This window comes from Dasypus novemcinctus, chromosome 31 (assembly GCF_030445035.2).
Source record: "Dasypus novemcinctus isolate mDasNov1 chromosome 31, mDasNov1.1.hap2, whole genome shotgun sequence".
Taxonomy (NCBI): Eukaryota; Metazoa; Chordata; class Mammalia; order Cingulata; family Dasypodidae; genus Dasypus; species Dasypus novemcinctus.
In genome coordinates this window covers 39,858,254-39,865,505 of record NC_080703.1, presented here as the reverse complement: position 1 = coordinate 39,865,505, position 7,252 = coordinate 39,858,254, and the positions used below count along the sequence as shown (strand labels likewise).

At 46.6% G+C, this 7,252-nt stretch overlaps 1 pseudogene; it reads right to left on the bottom strand.

The window, feature by feature from the left end:
* Positions 1-2,155: 2,155 nt before the first annotated feature.
* Positions 2,156-5,156, bottom strand: LOC101446464 (G-protein coupled receptor family C group 5 member C-like; annotated as a pseudogene).
* Between the last annotated feature and the right edge of the window lie 2,096 nt (positions 5,157-7,252).

The following is a 7,252-nucleotide window of genomic DNA, read 5'->3' as shown; positions in this document are numbered from 1 at the left end:
AGGGATTATTACTAAGTGCCAACTAGCAAGGCTTTTGAAAAAAGATCTTGACCAAAAGGGTGAACTATTACATGCAAATGAGTTTTTATGGCTAAGAGATTTCAAAGTGAGTCAGGAGGCCATTCCAGAGGTTACAGTTATGCACATCTCAGGAGGATCTCATTGATTCTCACAGTAAACAGTGCCTCAAACAGTAGCTCTCCTAAGGGCCCTAGAGACATCTAGACACTATAGGAAGGCAGACAAGCTCAGGAAATTGGCAGCCCATTGGTGGGCCTTACCTTGGAATATATCATAATCTATCTCCTCAATGTAACAGAGTTAGACTCATTTATAATTTTCCTACACTTGGGGCTTCTGCCCTTTTTATTTGAACCTATAATTAGCACTATACTTGTTTAAAATATGTCCCAGGGACTTAAATCTTCAGTCTGTTCGTATGGTGGTTGAGCCCTGAATCTCAGCAGAGTTGCAGCCCACACCTACTCTCCACTTCATCGGACTCACCAGGACAACTAAAAAAATGATGATGATGGAAAACACGCACCCTAAAATACAGAGAGTATCTACAACTGCAAGCAAGACAGTTCCATCCATCTGCCCCATGGGCTCTAAGCCCCTTCTCAATCTGGAGCATAGCGGGCATCGCCATCCTAAAATCCTCAAGATTGAGGAATGACCAAACTTAAGAGGGGAATGCAACTATAGACTGAAGTAGACTTATCATTATTCTAGTAGTGGAAGAACTTGTAACATTAACATAAAGATGGTGGCCACCAGAGGTTCTGAGGGGAGGGAGAGGGAAGAATAGGTGTAACATGGGGGTATTTTGGGGACATTGGAATTATTCAGCATGACATTGCAATGACGGATACAGGCCATTATACATTTAGTCAAAACCTATAAAATTGTGTGGTGCAAAGTGTAAACCATAATGTAAACTATAGCTCATGATTAGTAGCAATGTTTCAATATGTGTTCACCAATTTTAACAAATATACCACACTAATGAAAGATGTTGTTAACAGGGGAAAACATGGGGGGGTGGGGTGGTATATGGGAATCCCCTGTATTTTTAATGTAACTTTTATGTAATCTAAAACTTCTTTAAAAATAGAGAAAAAATGGCACTTGGAACATCATACAAGATAAAAAAAGAAAGAAAGAAATTCCTTCCAAATGGAGGTGAGGGTCATTTACTTCTGAGCAGTTATGGTGAATTCCAAATTACCCTGCTGTGGACTACATTGTTTGATGGCAGTGGACGTGAACTCTCCTGAGGTGTTGCCCTGTTATTACCTGCAATGGGCTGTGACCTATTATTAATATATTTTTCTTCCACTTAAGGTTCATTTGTGATGCAGTTGGACCATCTCAGAGAAGGTGTCTCTTTGCTGCAAAAAAACAAATCTATCTTTGCCAGTTGGCCAAGGGCCTTTGGTAAACAGGGCCACGGGGTATTCCGAAAGCCCAGACAGGCCTGCGTCTTTTAGGCGCCCATTCCTCCCGTGCCTCACACACAGACATCCTTGGAAGGCTCAGGCTAAAACAAGCCCACATTCATCGCAGGCTGCATCCCCGTGGCCGCCTGGCACCGCCAGGGACTCACATGAGCTTATCACTCAGAAAAGCTAGATGGTGCCTTTATTCATTGAACGTCACTCTTGGGGCCAAGAGACGTTTGAGGTGCACTGAGCTCTCCCCTTCCCATCTGTTAGTAGGAAATAATACCTGGGCTCTCTTAGAATTGAGCAGACCAGGACAATGGACAGAGGAATGGGGGGGGGGGTCCATCCTAGGTTTTCCACGGCACCTGTTCACTCAACTTAGCTCTGGAAATTACTCATGACAGAGGTATGGGCTGCTGGAGAGCTGTGGGGCTGACTACAAGTTGTGGCCCCCAGGCAACTCAACTCCCTGGGGGGCTGCTCTTGACCAGGGTAGATTGGGCTGGGCAGGAAGGAGGTGGGCTCTACAAGCTTCATACGAAACCTCCAGACTTAGCCGGCTCCCAGCAGTGTGCCCTGCTTCGGCTCAGTGGCCGTTGTCCCCTCCCAGGTCCAATGACAAGGCAGGAAAGGTGCTGGGCTCTGACCCTCTGGTCACAGAGGAATAAGGATAGTGGGAGGGGGTGCAGTCCAGGGAAGGAGGGCAGCTACCATCTCATTTTATTTTGTGGGGGCTCAGCCTGTGAATTCTTGCCATCTTGGGGCACAGTGGCTGCCTGGTGGCTCTGGGCAGTATGTATGTCTTTGGCCCGCAGGATAGAGTTTGAATTGACCATGACTTGGCTGTTGGCTTGGTCCGTGGGAGGATAAATTTATGAATGCCTTCAATGGGCCTCTGTGCACCAGGACCATCTTGGTGGGCTGGCAGCTGCCCATTGTCACTGTAAGGTGACACTGGTGTCTTGGGTGAGACTGGCTCATCTGTGGAAAACGCCTTGTTCTCCACAAATGGACTTTGGTCTTTCTGCTCTTTCAGGATGGTCTCGTAGCCCATGCCCCAGATAGGGTGCATTTCCCTCTGGAGCTTGGCCCTGGGCTTGCCTTGGTCACATGGACGAGCTCAGGGATAATGCAGAAGCAGACAAAGGCCCAGCCATTGGCGGTGAGGGCAATGGCCAGTGTGGGGTCATCCCAGGTGGGACTCTTGTGCTCCTGGCTGCCGTAGGTGTACATGACAATCCATGCCACCCAGATGGCAGAGGACGTAGCTGTGAGGAGCACAAAGACCCAGGCTGATGCCAGCAGTAGCAGCATGACTTAGATGAGCGCCATGACCAAGTCCATGTTGGCGATGGCAGAGGGGGAGGCCGCAACCCAGCTGGCACTGCCATTGCCCGGAGCCCACCCTCGACTCCTCCCCGGACTTCCACCCTCGCCTCCTCCCTGGACTTCCACTCGGTGTTGACGATCACCTCCACAGGGTCAGCGCAGAGTCACCGTGAAGGTCACCAGCCCAGGGCCTATGGTTCTCCCGGGCCAGGAAGTTGAGGTCAAAGACATGGGCCACCAGGTGGGAGAAGCTGATGGCAAATAGGACTCCAAAGAGGAAGCGTGGGGAGGCCCTGGTGGAGATGTCAGGCTTCTCCACGCAGGCCAGCACAGGGCAGAAGGGGCAGGAGGGGCCCCGGGTTCCCCAGAAGCCTCCCCTTCTTGGGGTCTTGCTCAAAGGGGAGGCTGGCCACAAGCATGATGGAGAGGACAACAGTGGTGACGACACCTGCCCCAGCCAGTGCCCCCAAGACAAGACACCGTGCCCCAGTATGGGCCCCGGGTTGTGGTAGGGGCTGGGGCCTGGGCTGCAGCTGGGTGGCCACTGGCCTGGGCAGTCCCAGGCACAGCAGCTAGACTTTGGGGTGACCCTCCTGACTCCCAGGCCAGGTTCCCGCTGGGTCCCTGGGAAGGGCCACCCACCTGGCTTGGGCACAGCATTTGGGGCCAACTCCAGCCCCAATGGGGTGTGGGGAGGGACGTGGCCCAGCCATGGCCTACAGTGGCCGGCGGGGGCTCAGGCGCAGGGCCTGCAGCTCCCAGGGACCGTGGCGGAGCTGGCTGTGCAACCCTGCTCATGCTGGTCTCAAGTGCTTTTACTCTTTGCTTTACATGTAACGTGCAGGGTTTTCAGTCGTCTTTAGTAGGACGAAAAGGAAAAAGTATCTCTATTCCATTTTCCTGGAAGAGGAAGTCTCAGTAAAGTTTAAGTGTGGAAAGAGGTCTTTGGACAGTTGCAGGTTAAATTCTACAGTTCTTAGAGTTTGGATTTCATAGATATGGAAAAATAAATAAAAGTTTTGTAAAGTTCTTTTTTTTTTTTAAGGATCTATTTTTTATTTATTTCTCCCCCGATCCCCGCCTTGTCTGCTCTCTGCATCCATTTGCGGTGTGTTCTTCTGTGTCCGCCTAGATTCTTGTCAGTGGAAACGGGAATCTGTGTCTCATTTTTTGTTCCATCATCTTGCTGCATCAGCTCTCTGTGTATGCGGCGCCACTCCTGGGCAGGCTGTGCTTTTTTCACATGGGGTGGCTCTCCTTACGGGGCACACTCCTTGTGTGTGGGGCTCCCCTACACGGGGGACACTCCTGCATGGCAGGGCACTCCTTGTGCGCATCAGCGCTGAACGTGGGCCAGCTCCACAAGGGTCAGGAGGCCCTGGGTTTGAACCCTGGACCTCCTATGTGGTAGGTGGACGCTCTACCTGTTGAGCCAAATCCACTTTCCTGTAAAGGTCTTAATAAGCTTGCTTTCTACTGATTGCACCACCTAAAGAAGGAAAACACAACAAAAGTCCTCCCATATTTTATCACCATCTTGTCACGAAGCAGGTGCTTCACCACCAAAAGTAGGAAACCAAAATCTCAGAAGAAACCATAGTCCTTTAAAAGGTACACAGTCAGCTCAAGCCTTTTTTACCCCCATTGTCTTTTTTCTCTCACTTCACGGGCCCAGAGGCAGCCTGCTCTAGTTGACATCTCCAGAAATGGTGATTTGAAGCCCACACGTCCTGCTCATTATAAGGAGAGTATAACGTGTTGATAAATAAAATGTTCTCCAGATTAATCCCGTGGTGCTGGCAGAGAAAGGGACCTTGTCACAGTCGGTCAACTCAAGGTGCTGGCTCCCTGCCGGCCACTGCACCACTGGTGTCCAGGCCCTGGGCCCATCGGGCACCACGGGCTGGAATCCAGGTCTGCAGCAGGACTGCAGTGGAGGAAGTTGCTGGCTATTTCTGGATACCTTTTTTTCCCCTAAGTCCCTCTTTCTCATATTTCTCCGCACTTTTTTTTTTTTTTTAGATCCATAGGCTGTTGCGATAGGTGCATTTTTAGCAAATAAAAAAAAAAAATAAATGAAATTAAAATAAATATTGGGCCCAAGCCAGACTGAATTAGGCTCTGCAGCTGCTTTCCCCCAGCCACGCTGGCAGCGTGCGTCAGCCTCTGCAGGTTTTGCGAGGTGGAGAGCGAAGGGGACGGAAATCTCTGCCCTTGCTTGATTCTCCGCTGGTCAGGGAAACCCTGCTCCAGGAGCTGGCACCCCATCACGGGGCTTACAGCCATAGCCCTTCCGAAGTAGAGAGGTTCTCTGTATAAGACAGAGTCAACGAAATTCCCCAGGTCTTGCTTTACTCCCACAGATCTCTCCGAGTGCATCGTTTCCCGAAAGGCCATCAAGCCAAGTGCCAATTTAATCTCAAGTCCTCCGAGGAGAAGCTTACAGTTGTCAGGGACACATCCTTCTTCAGATGACAGGAAGACAGCTCCCGCTTTCTGCGGGGCCAGGGAGCCCTGATTGCAGGAGAGAGCAAATGCTATCACCGGCTAATCAATCGCACCGAGCAGATGGATACGGCAATTAGTGCAAAACCAATTTTGCCAAGAATATTAACACTTCTGGAGTTTATCAGGAAGGGGTGAAGTGACAAGTCAATAATTTTCTAAATTTATGGACTAGATGCCGTTGGGCAACAAGGAAGAGGATCTCTGGCCTTCCCTTCATAGGTAGACTCGAGAAATTATCAGAAACTTAAGCAGTGGGTTTTTCAGACACATTAAGTGAACTGTGGAATTGAGAAAGAGTTTTCTACTTAATACAGGCTCCAACTTGTCTGCAAGATGCTAAAGTCATTATTTTGTTTTTACACCAGTTATCAAGAAAATTGCTTTAATTCTCTAATTTTGCAAATCTAGAGCCAGCTTAACGATCTAAGGCAGAGGTTGAAACGTTTTCTCTAAAGAGCTAGAAAAAAGTAAATATTTTAGGCTTTGAAGGGCCATATGGTCTCCTTCAAAAGGACTCAACTCTGCTGCTATGGTACAAAAGCAGGCAATCAGAATACGTCAATGAATGGGTATGACTGTGTTCCAATAAAACTTTACTGACAAAACTGGCAGCTGGACAGAATTGGGCCAGAGTTTGCAGTTTCCTGACCTAGGGCACAGATTCCTCTAACATTATATAGAGAATTACTTTCTTTTCCCAAACTTGAGGCACTTGTTTTTGAAGCTCCAGACTTACAAATAGGCAGTGTTTCTAAAATCTTCTAGTAAGGTCAGTTCGCTAGGTGGCTCCCAGAACTTTTTTACTCATAATATGGAAATATGCGGGAGTCATCTCACTCAGAGCCCAAGTCCTCATGGTTCCTTTCCAACATCCCCTTCATCTTTCTCTTCCCTGTTTCTTCCTTCTCCCAGCTCTGTTTTTTTTCCCTTAGTTTCATGCTTTCACACAAACCTCCTTCTAGCCCCATTTCCACAGTTCAACTTAGTTGTTGGTCAAATAGGCTTTTGTGGACTAGCCTGACAATCTAATCAAGAATGGGGTGTTAAAGTCACCCGACTTGTGGCAAGTAGGGACTACATCAGCGAGCACCAAGGTAAAACCACAGAGGTATTTTGAGAGTTGTTGGGAGATAAATCCACTAGGACAAGTTATATAACCTGTGTTTCAATTTAATCATCGAAAGTATAGTGATAAGAATCTTCCTACCTTACATAGCTTTTCCATAGATTAAATGAATTTGTCTTTGTAAAAGATTAGAACAGTGATAATCTTTAAGAGTGTAATGAAGTTCTGAGACCAAAGAGTTTGATAATTGTAGGTTAAATTCTAAATATTATATATGTTTGTCTCACTATTATTGGTTTTGATCTCTACAAAACTCACAATTAATGTTGTATCCCCCAATATCCCTTCCTAATAAAAACTATATGTAAACTAGGAATAGAAGAGAACTGTTTTAACATGATTAAGGGCATTTATACTAACAGCTAACATACTTCATGATGAAAACTTGAATGATTAGATGACCTAAATTTGATATTAGGCTGGAGATTCTGGAAAAGAAATGAAATAAAAGAAGAGAAAATTAAGGAAAAGAAAAGAAGAAAAGAAAGGAAAGATCATTTAGATTGGAAAGAAGAAATTAGGCGTCTTTATGTGTAGGTGACATGGCTATCTATGTAGAAAATCTGAAGGAATCTACAAAAAAGCTACTGTAACTATTAAGTGGGTTAAACTAGGTAGCAAGACAAAAGATCAATATATGAAAATATCAATTGTGATTCAATATACTAACAACAGACTATTGACATACCAATTTTTAAAAATACTATTGACAATGGAATACAAAAATATGAAGTAATTTAGGGGTAAGTAGGACAAAAGGTATGCTGGAATTCTACACGGAAAACTATAAAACATTGTTGAGAAAAATTAACGATGACCAACAATGGACAGAAATGGAAAC